Source organism: Acipenser ruthenus, chromosome 14 (assembly GCF_902713425.1).
Source record: "Acipenser ruthenus chromosome 14, fAciRut3.2 maternal haplotype, whole genome shotgun sequence".
NCBI classification, from domain to species: domain Eukaryota; kingdom Metazoa; phylum Chordata; class Actinopteri; order Acipenseriformes; family Acipenseridae; genus Acipenser; species Acipenser ruthenus.
Window position 1 is genome coordinate 29,186,387 of NC_081202.1, and position 15,485 is coordinate 29,201,871.

At 39.2% G+C, this 15,485-nt stretch overlaps 1 protein-coding gene across 4 annotated transcripts in view; it reads right to left on the reverse strand.

Annotated features, from left to right (window-relative positions):
- Positions 1 to 15,485, reverse strand: part of LOC117419809 (xylosyl- and glucuronyltransferase LARGE1-like) — a 133,264-nt gene that overhangs the window by 78,383 nt on the left and 39,396 nt on the right. Inside the window, exons 1-2 of one of the 4 annotated variants that reach the window (XM_034032985.3) lie at positions 5,780 to 6,522; positions 5,238 to 5,355 (exon numbers count right to left, since the gene is read on the reverse strand). The exons of 1 other annotated variant lie outside the window; for it this stretch is intronic. The gene's annotated coding sequence lies outside the window, so the exon portion shown is untranslated. Of the gene's footprint in view, positions 1 to 5,237; positions 6,523 to 15,485 lie in introns of those variants that run through there. 2 more of the 4 variants (XM_034032986.3, XM_034032983.3) reach the window with 2 other exon arrangements.

A 15,485-nucleotide genomic window follows, 5' to 3' on the forward strand; every position in this document is an offset into this window, starting at 1 on the left:
TAGACTAATCTTTTTTTACTTGTTTGTTTACACTTGCGTTTTCATAATTAAACTCCTGTGCCATTATTCTCCAGTCCAGTAGAATGCGCTCACACCCTCCCTGGTTACAGTCAGTTTCACAGTAAAGCCTGGACAACAATATCAGGCTTGTTAACAACATGGCCCGGCGCAAATATAACCTTGTATCCCTGTTACACCCGACCATTAATTCTGGAAGAATAAGTAATAAGCTTCGGCAGTGACTGTTGAAATGTAGGCTATTATATCTGTGCTTAAAAATACAGTGAAATTCATCTGTTGTAAACTTATCTATTTGCTAGACAAAATATCTGTCTGATGTTTGGAGATATGGAGTGACCTAGCAAGTGAAAGGGAGAAATGTGTACTGCTTCTTTCTACAGTACAGTTTATAGACAAAGTGCAATAGATTTGTGAAATGAAAACTGCATCATTGATTTAAAAAAAAAAAAAAAAAAAAAACCAAGTAGCCTACGGTAACGTTATGAAATATGTGAAATTTGTCTTTTCTATGACAAAAAAATGCTAAAACTCAAGGCCAAAATAATTCCGTACGTGTTAAGCACCAACTGTGTCTTGGCCATTTCGCCAGTAGGCCTGGCATGACAAAAAAATATATATACAGTGTATGTGATTTTATACAGCACTGTATATATGCCTACAATACATCTTGCATTGAGAAAACACCACTGGAAATCGGGATAAAGGAAATTATTTATTTTATTTATTTAGTTACATTTTTATAGCACCTTTAGCCAAGGCGCTTTACAAGTTTAAACAAAGCGGTACAATCATGGAAAATGGATGAAAAAGAATGTAAGTTTATTGGGCTAGGGTTGGGAGACAGAATAGTTGCTTGAATGAAAGCAGAGGGCCAGAGGCTAGGTCAGGGTCAGGAAAGCAGGGTCATAACAGGAGATCGGGTGGCAGAAGTAGCAGTAGGATGGGCTTGGGAGAAGAGATGCGTTTTGAGGGAGGAGCAGAAACTATGCAGTGTGGGTGACTGTTTTATGATAAGTGGGAGTCTACTCCAATGAAGGGGAGCAAGAAGGGAAAAGGAACGGAAACGGGATTGGGCACAGGGTGAGGGTGGGACAATAGGGATTGGGAGCGTAAGGGACGTGAGGGAATATAGTAGGTAATCAATGCAGCCAGATAAGGTGGGGCAAGACCATGGAGAGATTTATACATAAGGGTAAGGAATTTGAACAGGCAGCGATAATAGACAGGGAGCCAGTCTATTATCAGACTACTGACTAATTACAATTGTCAAGATGGGTGAAGATGAGAGAGTGGACCAGGAGTTTAGAAGCAGAATGGGAAATTGAGGGGCGTATTTTGCGGATGTTGAATAGATGGAAACGGCAGGTGCGTGTTATGGCCGAGATATGATCAAATGGAGAGGGTGGAGTCGAAGATGACGCCGAGGTTACGAGCAGAGGGGGATGGAATGAGGGACAAGGGAGGGAATGAGATAGTGGGACAGGGTGGGGGTGAGAAGCGGGAAGGGAAGAAAAGGATTTCAGTTTTTAATGGATTGATGAGGAGGTATCGGCGCACCATCCAAAATTGGATAGCAACCAAGCAAGCCGATATACGGGCAGCAAGGTCAGGGGTAAAGGAGGGGAACTGTGACAAGCAGGCTGTAGTGGAGACGTCAGACCCAGAAGAAACACACAGTACTGCGAAGTAAAATGCACACGGCACTTGCGGCCAAAATAAATAGACAAACAAAACAGACTAACACTTAAACAAACAGTGGACTAACAGACAAACAAACAAACACGGTGAGTCAAAACAAATACTTATTATTTTAGTTTATTCTCCTTCTCTCTCCCGTTCTCTACTCACCGAACACCCAACCCCGAGTGAGTAAAACGTGCATCTATATATACAATTGTGCTCATTAACCACATTATACCCCGTGTACCAACTACAATACACCAACATTAACACACGCAACATACAACATAAAACACAAAAACACACAGGGGCGGGGCACATTGCCACAGGAACCAAAAGAAAATCTGGATGTCGTCAGCAAAGAAATGATGGGGGAAGTTAAAGGAGGAAATAAGAGCTTTAAGGGGTGAGGTGTACAGGGAGAATAGCAAGGGTCCCAGGACAGAGCCCTGAGGGACACCGACAATAAGAGGGGATGGGGGGGGGGGTAACAGTGAGGAGGGCGGTCTCAGTGGAATGGGAGGGACTGAAACCAGATTGAAATCGGGGGTAAAGTGAATTAGCGGATATGTAGTGTGATAGGCGCGAGTGGAAATTAATATGTAATACAGTTCACTTGCAGTCACGGTTTTGGTAAGTAGCATTTTCAAAACCATATCATTATGTGCAGTATTATTATTATTATTATTATTATTATTATTATTAATAATATAGCAAATCCACAAAACCAATAAGATACATATTGTATATTTGACATTTTATTTTTAGTGTTCTGTGTAACACGGGCCTTTGTTTAACCTTGAAAAAAATTAAATACAGTACCTGAAGCAGATATACAAGTTTATCATATCAACAACATCAACGTGTGTTGTAAAAATAAAGCAAAAATTGCTTGAAAACTGTCCAAAATCTCTTGTGCGGGGGGGGGGGGGGGGGGGGGAGGGGGGGGGTTGGAGGGTTGCTAAGAGTGAAAAATGTCAGCAAACAAAATTCCATTTCTGATTTGGAAATTGTCAAAATAAAGGGGCATTTGTAAGGTAAGAATTTACCAGTCAGGTCAATTGCAGCGGTTTTCAAACTGGGGTATGCGAGAAAAATTCTGAACTGGCGGACAACGCATTTTATTTAGTATCACTTGCCAATCTATTGCAAACTTCTGTCATGTAAGCCACGTTTAATCGCTAACACCAGACTAGTGAGCAAATAAGCCCTGTTTAAATGTCATATAAACAGTTGGGCGGTTACTGCAGTCTGTCTTTGGGATAACATTTTTTTTATTATTTATTTTACATATTTTAAACTAAAAGCCTTGTCTAACTCATTTTATTTCCTGTGTGCCTTTGTGCCTGCAAATCGATATTTATTTTTTTCAATGACCAGATTAAAGTTTATTGTAATTTAAGTACTTCTGGTTAATTTCAAAATACAGAATGTATGGCCAATCAGAAACCAAAGTATTGCAATGCAGTCTAATTTGACAAGCCGTTGTATCTGGTGTGAGTAAACGTTTTTACTCGCTTTCAATCCAGTGAAAAAATATGGATTGTTGGTTCAATAATAGTACATTACTAGCAAAGAGTGATCAAGACAAAGTCAGAGATTAAAAACGCCAAAAATGTCTTGAAGCTCTCTCCAATTTCCCTGCCATCATCAGTGGTTTGTGTGGTAACTAGCAGGGACATCCATCACACTGATACTAGGTAAGTGTTTTATTATTTTTAATTAGCATCAGTACTGTACGTTTTAGTCACCAAGAATTTAAAAATGCCAATAATGTTTTTGTAATGGTCAGCTGTAGAGATGCGTGGATAGTGAACTTTTCTTTGACGCCTTTTCTGGAATTTTATTATCAATAAAAATACACGATTGCCATTTGCCATCAAGGAATAGTCCGATGTTATTTCTGAGTGATTGAGGCTAGCACAGAGGCTTCGTTGATTTTAATTAATTAATAACAATAAAATGATGTTGATATTTTCAACTAGAAACCTGTTTGTGGGACTATTTTTATCCAAAAATAAATATATATTTTTTCCCCGTTATACTTTAACTTTTATAACTGCATCCAAGGCTTGTGCGTTTTGTTGTATCATGTTATTGTACAGACCTTTTTTCCGTTTTCATTTTATTATTATGACTCTCAGATGGAGGTACGCGGTGGACTACATTTTTTGGAAAGGGGTATGCAGCTTAAAAAGATTGAAAACCTCTGTTCTAATGTGATTTGGTACAATGAATATCCTCTACTCAGTGATACACCAGCATCACTGTGACATTTCCCAATATTTTCCCCAAAAGTGACAGTGAGTATTGTTGAGACACATTGCTTGTATCTACAGATTTACAGTTTTATTTTTTGTTCTTCAGAAACAAAAGGTCAGTAAACTCTGTTGGCATATTTAAAATAAACAAAAATAATAAATGGTGGTTGGTTCTGAATCAAACATATTGATCGTCTCACTGAATGTCCCCTTAATTTTGAGGAGGCCACATTGACCCTCAGTCTGCAAGTCCTGGAGCAAACACTGACTCAACAACCCCATAGGTAACAGTTCCTTTTCAGTTATAGATGATATGACCATCGATATTTTTTTTTTCAGTATAATAAATATTAAAACAAATTATTTATAATATTATGATAATCAGTTGTTCCAACATTACATCCCTGACATTTTGAAATAGGGTACTGCAATAAAACTCCTTGCTGCAACTCAGTTACAGTAACAATGCGTAAAATAGAAGATGTGACATACTTTCAAACAGTAGTGTATCATGTGGCTGAATGTTGAGGAATTGTCATCTCCTGTTGCAGACTGGTCTCATCAAAACAGAGCTCTCCTGGCTGCCAACAGTAGGCAGACACCTATTGACAGTGCTATGGCAGGTCTTACATTGTATTTCCTGAGGTAAAATTATAATTATTTTACAGCACAAATTATTTTAAAAATGCTATTAAATGTGTCAGTGGCACATCTCTTTAAACAATTAAGTAAAACGGTCACTTTTTAAGCTCCAACATATTTTTGTATTTCTCTGCTGCTTACATTTAAACCCACAATATATAAGGTTATAAATCTTCCAGATATAAACAAAAATGTAATGACTATACATTCTCTACTACATAGTACAAAATTAAAATGTGTAAAAAAAAGTCTAAAGTACTGGCAGCCATTCGATTTAACTTTATTCACATTTCGTACAACCTCTTTTAGATTTACAACAAGCTTCCTAAACAGATTTGTTTCAACTTCTCATAGCATAACGACTTATCTTAACTACTGTCTTCAACAGGAATGCTTGAATGGATTCAGACCTTGAGATGGACCAAGAACCTTGATGATTCCACCCCAGTTACACATCAAATTAAAATCAGCATTTAAAAGAAACTGTCAAAATCATCGACAGTGACTTAAAGCCTGTCAAGGTGTGCTGGTTATAAAACGAAATCTAATACAATGTGCATTGGGTTGTATTATAAAATGCCTTCAAAGCACTTCTAGATTAGTAAAATTGTACAAGTCTGCATAACACCTTACCTTAAATGAAGTTGCAGGAACTAAAAACAAAGCTCCGTATCACTGTCACTGTCTCTTGGTCAACTCGATCATGATGTTGCTGGAGTATTTTATCATCCAAAAAATGCACCACCAAAGTCTGGACGAAACAAAGCACAGTAACTAAAATGACCCAGTGGAACGCAGGACGGACAGTCTTTATCCCACCTGATGCTCGAGGTAATTTCACATTGTTGCAAACCAGCTTTCAACTCGGCGATTAGGTGGCATTTATACTTGCAAATTAACTCGGGTGGCTAAATCTCTGTCTGAGCAGTACACCAAGGGCGTTCAATTACGAAGCGTAGCTGTGTATGAATTGGGGTGGTTACTTATTTTTTGTTTGTTTGTTTTAGAAGTCTACGTTTTATTATTGCCAATTTATTTTGTATTAACTGTTATCTTTGGTACAATAATATCAACGTATTGGTTTTCCGTAAATATAATATTAGAGATTAAATATGGTTTCTGAATGCATGGAGCAGGGTTTGCAAAAATGCATTAATAGTCTCAAAGTTATCTACCTTGTTATCCTGTCTTGTATTACACGCTGTGCATTGCTTCTGCAGGAAATATGTTCAGAACACCGTCTTGTGTCAGGTGGGGTCTCGCTAAGGAGAGACAAACGGGATGGTCCAGGTGGCTGCTCCTATTCTTCCCGTTGTGTTTCGTTCTCGCTTTGCCCAGCTGTAGGTATCTAATGCATCACTCAATTAATACTAGCAGCTCACTTATTTTTGCCGTTCTTGCAAAGTAAACAGAAAACCTGAATTGTTGGTGTGCTTTCCGGTCTAATTTTTGTATTTGTTTTAACGATTAAATCACAGGGGGTGCAGGGTTTGTAGGTCCCGTTTATAATCAGCCTTTTTAAATTTAGACAGGCAACAAAACGCTATTCTTTTGCTGTAGCTGCATCAAAAAGCGGCCTTGCGCTGCAAAAAAAAAAAAGACAGTTTTTCCAAAACTAAAAGGGGACACGGCATTTCCACTCTTCTTAGTGCAGTCCTTTCTTTTTTGGATCTGATCGCCCTTGCTTAATGGACGTCGCAAAAAAAAAAATGTAAATATATAACTAACCAAAGCACCACCACGAAGTTTCCACTAAAGGCCTTCTGATCAGCAGTCGCAAGCCTTTTTCCTCTGTTTTTTTCCCCCTTTCCTCTGCTGAGTACCTCCCACAGCCACCGACAGCCTACGAACCGTTTCCCTAATCTGGGCTGCAGTGATTGTGTGTATCAGTGCTAGGGGGTAACTCGTCTGCAGACGTTATCCCTTCTCCGCTACCTCCCCCAGCTAGGCAATCAGGAAACGTCCAATCGACAGCAGACAGCTGCATAACAAAGCCAAGTCTCCCAGTTGCCACTAAAATGCGGTCACAGAATAGTTCGGATTGGGAATTTGCGAGAATATTCATTCAACACACATAATAATAATAATAATAATAATAATAATAATAATAATAATAATAATAATAATAATAATAATAATAATAATAATAAGCAAGACTTTTAAAAAAAATGTCCCTGTAATTTAAACTCATTTAGAGAATTATTTGTACTTCATTTATTTACACTGCTTGTGCATCTAGCAATACAAAAACAAAGAAACTAAATTCTGGGGAATGCCAATTTTACACCCAGGAACTGTAGGCTGTGTGGTCCAGTGGTTAAAGAAAAGTGCTTGTAACCAGGAGATCCCTGGTTCAAATCCCAGCTCAGCCACTGACTCATTGTGTGACCCTGAGCAAGTCACTTAACCTCCTTGTGCTCCGTCTTTCGGGTGAGACGTAGTTGTAAGTGACTCTGCAGCTGATGCATAGTTCACACACCATGTAAGTCGCCTTGGATAAAGGCGTCTGCTAAGTAAACAAATAATAATAATAATAATAATAATAATAATAATAATAATAATAATAAAGTATAAAAGGAGGGAATAGTGAAGAACAGACAGTTAATAGAGTTGCATTTGTCACTTCCTCGGCTAGCGTACACATATAAACTAATTAATTTACTACAATTACTAACCAAACACTAACTAAAAAAGTCATGTTTCTTTTTTATTTTTTTAATTGAGTATTTATTAAGGCAAATAAAACAAAAATTACAAAAAACACATAGTAACATTGGATATTAAAAGTATTCAGTAGCATTCGTAGGTGAATAGAGACAGGTTGCCAAACGGAAACTCAATTAATTGAACACCACAATGTTGAGGAAGGTATATGCAGCTGAAGTGATAAACCAACTGGACCCTATTTGTTAAATCTATTTTCAGAATTTTATCACGTTTTATAGTATTTCCCCACAGTGTGTGTTTTTCAATTCACTTTGCAGCTGAGCATGCTAACATTTTTGTGAAAAAGAAAACAACAATGCAAACAGTAGCCTAGAAATGATGGGAGCCTATGGCTAAAAATACAGAATTTCTAAACGACTTTACAAAACCTATAATTCAGGTAAATTCTGCCTTTCAAATCTGCACATTCGTAAGACCACAGTAAGGTGTTTTTTTTTTTGTTTGTTTTTTTTAATAATGCCAGAGATGGGATGTTGTATCAACAGAAATCTGAATTATTACTAAACTGCTAATACAAGAACAATGCTGTCAGAAATAAGTAATTACGGTAATGAATAACATATATGTGTACCAGTATGATGGATAATATATATTTCATACTTGGGTGCATAACTTAAGGCTGGTTCATACTTCAGACCGACATAATTTCTGGTAGGAGTCGAGGTTCTCTGACCCTGTGCGACAGCTTGGAATTACATCACCACACTCTTGCAACATGCGTCTTTTTTGGAAAGGCGTACAGCCTTTTCAAAGTCGCCTGCCACCTTAAATCACATGGGGTCAGATGATGGTCATACGCTGGTAAACACCATGGGCAGCTGGCTCTTTGAGCTAATATATATATATATATATATATATATATATATATATATATATATATATATAATGTTTTAACCAATATTTGCATGGCTCTGGTCACTGAATAAGCTACAGTCCCATTCAAAACAACAAAAGTTCCTCTTCCAAACAGTAGCCATCTGTATTAAGTCTTGCCTACCAGCTGCTGTTTACTATATTTGTATTGTGAATTACAGTACATCCCTACAAATAGCCAGACATTTTATTCTATTCACACTATATTTTACCACACTGTTTTAATGAATGTTAAATTTACAAGCTCCAAAATTAAACAAAAAATGAACGAGATGTTTGCCATGCATTGTGTATTCTACCATATAGCTACTAATGAATTCTCAGAAAAGGCATAGGCTTATGATTTTTTTTTTTTTTTTTTAATAAATTATAAATCTACACTGTGCACATTGAAAAAAAAAGTTTTCTGGGAAGAGGTGCCACAAGGGACCGTAAGTACATGGCCCATAAGTACATAAGCAGGTTGTTTTTTTAAATCTACTGAGTTGCAAGGCGGTGAGCTGGCCAAAACAGTCCAAATATGATTTTTGAGATCTAAGTGGGCTCTCCTAGGTAGGTTTCTCAGTCTGGGTAAGAACCATATGGTTGTTTTTCGAAGGCTTTCTTGGAATTATGGAAAAGACTAAGAGCTTGTTTGTCATAAATAAAAATGTGTACAGTGTGGTGTCTAAAACTAAACTAGGCCAAGGATTTAGTTTGTATCTGTCTCTCCCAGGATACATCAATTATGTATCAAAACATAACATATGGCCTACTGTCAATAAAGTATCATGGAAATGTGTAACAATTTATTCATCATATAAAATGTGCTTCCTGGCCACTTACAGTATTAGATCCTGTCTACCCGATTTAGCATCACCTTGTGTGTCACATACAGTACCCTGGTTATTGACTACTCTGGAAGCCTGAACAAATGCCAGCCAATAATGCTGCACTGTACCTTGATGGCGATGGCTACTTTCAAGACGATAATGCACCCTTCCACCATACGAGAATTGAGTAAGAATTGTGCGCAAATGGTTTGATGAGCATGACAGAGATTTCAGGCGTCTTCCATGGCAACCACAATTCCCAGACCTCAATCCAATTGAGCATGTTTGGGATCAATTTGGACACCTTTGTCAACACAAGCCTCTCCCTACCTCTCTGCACCATTTACCTGAAATATTAATGGCTGGAAGGATTATCATCCCTCAAAACACCGTCCAGCATGTTGTGGAGTTTAGCCATGTTGTGCCAAGGCTGTGATCAGGGCAAACGGTGGACCAACTGGGTATTAGGTATGGGTCCTAATAAAGTGGCCGTGCAGTGTTTACTGTATAGGTAATAGCATGTAGAGCAGGGCAAATAAAACATTCTAACTCTTCATAAAATATTATCAAATAAGTATATTGTAACTACTGTTACAATATACTATGATGATGGCTGTACAGTGTGTAGTTATGTACGGTGGCCCAAAAGTGCAAGTCATCTTAAAAAATGTAGGCAAATCTACAAAGATGCATGTCGAATTCACAGAGAAGGGTGGTGAATACAGAAAAACGTATGACGGAAATAAAAATGGGCAGCATCTTAAAAGGGTCTCGTTCACCTGGTAGAGTTAACAGTGCCATGGGAGGATGCTGTGGATGAGGCGTATGAGAGGAAGAAACTTCGGTATGTTCAACTAGCCGCTGAAGCGGAACAACGAGGATGGAGAGTCAAGGTTTACCCAGTGGAGGTGGGTTGTCGAGGATTTGTGGCACACTCTACAATCTAGTTTCTCAGCGACGTCGGATTCAGTGGTCAAGAGTTGCAGCTGTACAGCTGGCTGTAGTTGAGATGGAAAGATTCTGGTTGGGATTCCAAGCACAATAGAAAGAAAGCCATGTTGATGCACAGGTAAGTCAGCTGGGCTGAGCTGAGTGGGAGATGGAGCAGGGTGATGCTGGGATGCCAGAGTCACCGTCTTGAGGTGTCATGGGCTAGTCGACGAAACACCAAGGATGGAAGGTGCCCACTTGAAGACCGCACTGTGGTTGATCCCTGGAGCCAGCATCGTAGCCGTTGTGTGTGTTGATGCGCTAGGTGTAATTAGTATCTAAATAGACTGCTGCAGATTTAAGAATAAGAACGCTAATGCGTGACTCCTCCCTAACAGTATGTAAGCAAAAGAGACTTCAGTCAATAAACTGTTATGTTAAGAAGCAACAAGGCTGTGTTTTGTGAGTTATTAATAAAATAATAAAATAAAACACTAAGAAGGCAAAATAAGCCGATCCCTGGAGCCAGCATTACACTTTAGCCATCAAAACCAGGCAGAAGGATATCTACATCATCAGAATGGAAACGTAAATGGATCACATTAGTTTACTGTAAAGCTACGTCTTAGTTGGTGCTTATCTTGGCGAGAGACAAGTCTAAAATCAGCATGAAGTTTTAACATCTACTCTCATGTAATGGAAATCATGAAGATCTGAACATGTCCAGTTACTGCTGTGAATAATGCAGCTGGCAACAAGGGGAAGACTTGTGACAGTCTGGAGAGACAGCTGACAGGAGGAAAGAGACCCCATTGAGGCTGGCAGGGGTTAGCTACCCTTGTCGGCAGTACCCAGCTCTGTGTTTTCAAGGGGAACAGGATGTTGGAGACACCCACCCAAGGCTTCTAAGAAATTAAAGAGAAAAATACCCCTAGAGTCTGCGAGCGGAAGATGACTCAATGTTAGACAACACGATTAACGACTTAGGAAAGGAAACGGATATGAGAAAGAGAGTACTTCACAAAAGGCTAGTTCAAGATCTGCAGTTAGCAAAGACATGGAACTCCAGGTTTGTGTCTGCAGCTGGAGCAAGGCGACAACGGTCAGGGGTTTGAAGATTCATCAAGGAACAATGAAATACTTGAGGGAGAAGGGACAAGGGCCTTGCATTGATCAGTACTTTTTTATTATTATTGTTTGTTTAGCAGACGCCTTTATCCAAGACGACTTATAGAAACTAGGGTGTGTGAACTACGCATCAGCTGCAAAGTCACTTACAATTACATCTCACCCGAAAGACAGAGCACAAGGAGGTTAAGTGACTTGCTCAGGGTCACACAATGAGTCAGTGGCTGAGGTGGGATTTGAACCGGGGACCTCCTGGGTACAAGCCCCTACCACTGGACCACACAGCCTCCATTCTTACGAAGTCAGTCAAGTCAGTCGAATGAAATCCAGCGACAAGAAGCAAACCACAGTTCGCAGGATATCAGCACCCCTGTCATAGACGTGAGGAGGACTTGCATGGACACAGTTAATGATGAACCTAGATCCTTGTGAACCCGGTCAGACAAACCAGTGTAAGAGAGAAAATAACCTCAACGGGCACAAGACTGGAGTTAAATGGCCAAGAGCTTCTGAGAAAACAGCACGGGACACAGTAAACACAGATCTCTGTTTTGTGTTGGAAAGGTTAAGTGGAACAGTTGAAAAGAAGCTGGATCAATTTGGGGACATTATCTACACATATGGAAGCGAGAGGTTTGGAGTTGAAAAAAGGAAAGAAAAAGTACAAACTATTCCTAGAAAGTCTAGATGGCAGCAGGAGATTGAATGCTTAGTTAGAGAAAGGAGGCAGCTGAGGAAGCAATGGAGAAAAGCAGAACAAAGTCAGAAGGAGGCACTCAATCTGTTACAAAAGGTCATAAAAGATAAGCTTGCAACATTGCGCAGAGCTGAGCGCCTATGGAAATACTGCAAAAAGAAGAAGCGTGCGAGAACTAATTTATATAAAGACCCACTCATACTTGTAAAGAAGTTATTCACTTGTGAGAAAAATTGTACACTAAAAGCATCTAAGTTGGAGCTGGAGAGATATTTTGAGGAAACACACACAGATTAAAAAAAAGCAGGAGCCTATGTCGATTCCTTCAGACATCCCATCTATCAATCCACCAGAATACCAAATAGAGGACTGTGCACCTAGGTGGAAAGAAGTAGAGCAAGCTGTGAAAAAAAGCAAGGGCTTCATCATCTCCAGGGCCTAATGGAGTTCTGTACAGAGTATACAAGAGTGCTTCTGGAGTTCTATGAAGCCTGTGGAAATAAATGAAAGTAGCATGGGAAAAACAGGTTGTACCAAGAGCATGGCACCAAGCAGGTGGAGTCTTTATACCAAAAGAAAAAGATTCTACAAGCATCAGTCAGTTTTGCCCTATTTCCCAGTTAAACGTGGAAGGCAAGATTTTCTTCATCAGTATTGCTCAGAGATTGTCAGCTTACCTATTAAAGAACTGCTTCATTGACACTTCAGTACAAAAAGCGGGCATTCCAGGTTTCCCGGGATGCTCAGAACACATCAGTGTGATTTGGCAACAAATTCAATCAGCTAAAAAGGAGAGGAAGGAGCTCCATGTCACATTCCTGGATTTAGCTAATGCATACGATTCAGTGCCACATGAACTTCTTTGGGCAGCATTTGATCTTTTCACTGTACCGATGACAATAACAAATTTAGTGAAAGCCTACTTTGGAGATTTGCAATTTTGTTTTTCAACTTCAGAATTCAGCACTACATGGCAATGCCTAGAAGTTGGAATAATGGCAGGATGCACCATTTCTCCACTGGCTTTTACCATGGCAATGGAAGTAATTATTAGGGCATCAAAATGGGTAGTGGGAGGAGAGCGCTTGGCTTCTGGAATGCGACTACCACCAATTCAAGCATACATGGATGACATGACAACCATGACTACAACAGTAGCCTGCACTAATCGGTTATTGGGCATATGAACCAATAACATTGAATGGGCACAAATGAAATTCAAACCCACTAATCAAGAAGCGTCTCTATAGTTAAAGGTAAAGTAGTGGATAAAAGGTTCTACATTAATGGTGAGGCAATACCAACAGTGTCTGAGGAGCCAGTGAAAAGTCTTGGGAGATGGTATGATGGGGACCTAAAGGACACAGCTTGTGTGGGAGAAGTGAGACAACAAGCAGTAGAAGGGTTGAAGAGCATAGACAGCAGCACTTTACTGGGCAAACTGGTGCTTTCAGTTTTGTCTACTGCCAAGGCTGCTGTGGCCACTGACTGTGTACAAGGTTTCCTTGAACAGTAGAGAAGCTGGAAGCTTTAATCAGTTCATACGTCAGGAAATGGTTGGGAGTTCCACGCTTTATGGTAAAGGAATGCTGCAGCTACCAGTTTCCACTTGAACAAAGGAGTTTAAGTGTGCCAAGGTCTGACTGGAATTACATTAGGATCGGTTGCTTTCGTCGATGCAAAATATTGATTGACTGGTTTTGGTGGATAATAAAATAAATTTGGACCAATTGTGTCTTTGTTTAGTATTTATTGTCCAATAGATGTGAACTACTCTGAAAAATACAGCAAGTCAAAAAGAAAAAGCCAGCGCTTGCAGATTGATTTTAAATTTGATTCACAGTTGGTGTTGAGACGTTCCAGCGGGCATCTACCGTCTATTAGAGCCCGCTAGAGCTGGAAGCTGATTGGCTGACAGTACTGAATCATTTTCTAAATATGTATATATCATATGGGTGAGTTCAGAGCTGGAAGCTAACTAACCCCTGCAGGGGATGACATTCCCGGCAGGGAAGACATCGTAAAGGTGGTCTATGTACTTCTGTCACAAGAAGTTATTCCATAGAGTGTAAATCAGTCAATAATATACTTTACAATATTATTAATTTGCTTACCTTTTAACACCTACAGAGCTTAAATATAGATTTTCATTAAACTATTCATTTCCATTTCTTGTTCTACAATATATATATATATAAGCTAGATATAACCACGCATGAAATATAAATATATGTAAGGTATAAACCACGATCGGCTGTACTGTTCCTATAAAATATAAAACACGTCTGGGTGGTGATTAAATTGAACACTTCTGCATTGCAGAGTCCCGTAGCTAAGCAGCTCAGATGTCCGGTTACAGACATTATTTCCCTTGTGCCAGGTTAAAATGAAGAAACCAGCCCTTGCGTACCAATCCGACCATGGTGTCAAGTGAAAGTGCTTCAGATTCCCGCAGGTGCTTCAAATCCAGGTCGGTAATGCAGGGGTGGTGTTTGGCCTTGTCTTTACTGGCTTTTCTGAAAGTTTCCATGACTGACAGGAAGACATTAGTGCTGGTCTGCAACTCACTGTCAGCAGAGATTTTACAACTTCTACTGTTAAAGAATCTATTTATTCCAGCTCTCATCATAAAAAAACTGGACACTAAATGCTGGTCGACAGTTGAACTTCTTGCACGGGCATAAAGTTGAGGTTTTCTGGACTTATTTCATTGAAATTAATGTCCATATTTTTTTTCTTTTAGCCAGTTTATTGTGTTTAATGTATAATTATAAACTGATTTCTAATTAATGATAATGTTCACCGCCCGATGACTTGTTGAGTCGAAACATGTCGTGGACGTGGATTTGTTTGTTTTAATATAATTAGGGCTTCTGTTTTTCAGGCTTTATTAATTGTATTTTTCGATGCTTATTTTTAGCTATTTTCGAGTTTTATGTAAATCGTTTTTTTTTTCGGGGCTTTCGTTTTTGATATTCTGTATGAAATTAGGTGTTTTAGGTTACTTTCCAAAATTTTTCGGTTTTTTTCGGTCAATATATATAGTAGTAACTCGACAGTACTTGCACACTTAAACCTTCTTTCCATTGCTGTCTTCCACAACGAAATCCTTATGGTCACAGGCACATTCTTCTGGGGTTTTTGTGTGTAGGCATTTTTGTACATTTCGCCACAATTCTGTTTTATATCCTCTGTTTCTTAACTGTAATACAGCTTGAAACCCTGCATACACATTCGTGATGTAGTTCTTATATCACAGATCACACACTACTAGCCTGCTGACAGAATAGGTCCCCTTACGATTTACATAGAAGTGCCTATTCTGTGCTAGTGCGTGTACTTTAGTGCTACAGGCAAACAGTGCTCTCCGCATGTCTCCTTCCAGGTCAGCCTGAAGCAGTTGGCAGATGTCAGTGATTGTTTGTCTGTAGAGGCGAAATTGCTGCATACATTGTGTGTCAGACAGGCTCAGAACAGACAGATTACCTCTAAATATTTGAATATATATGTATATATAAATATATAAGTGGAAGATGCATCATACCACCCAGACACTACCCAGATCAGGTCGCCCTCCCAAACTGAGCAGCCGGGCAAGCAGGAAACTGGTTTGGGATGTCACTCTGAAGCCAACAATGACCTTGAGAGATCTGCAAAGTTCTGTGTCTGAGATGGGAGTCAGTGTTCACATATCAACAAACAGACTTGAAGATT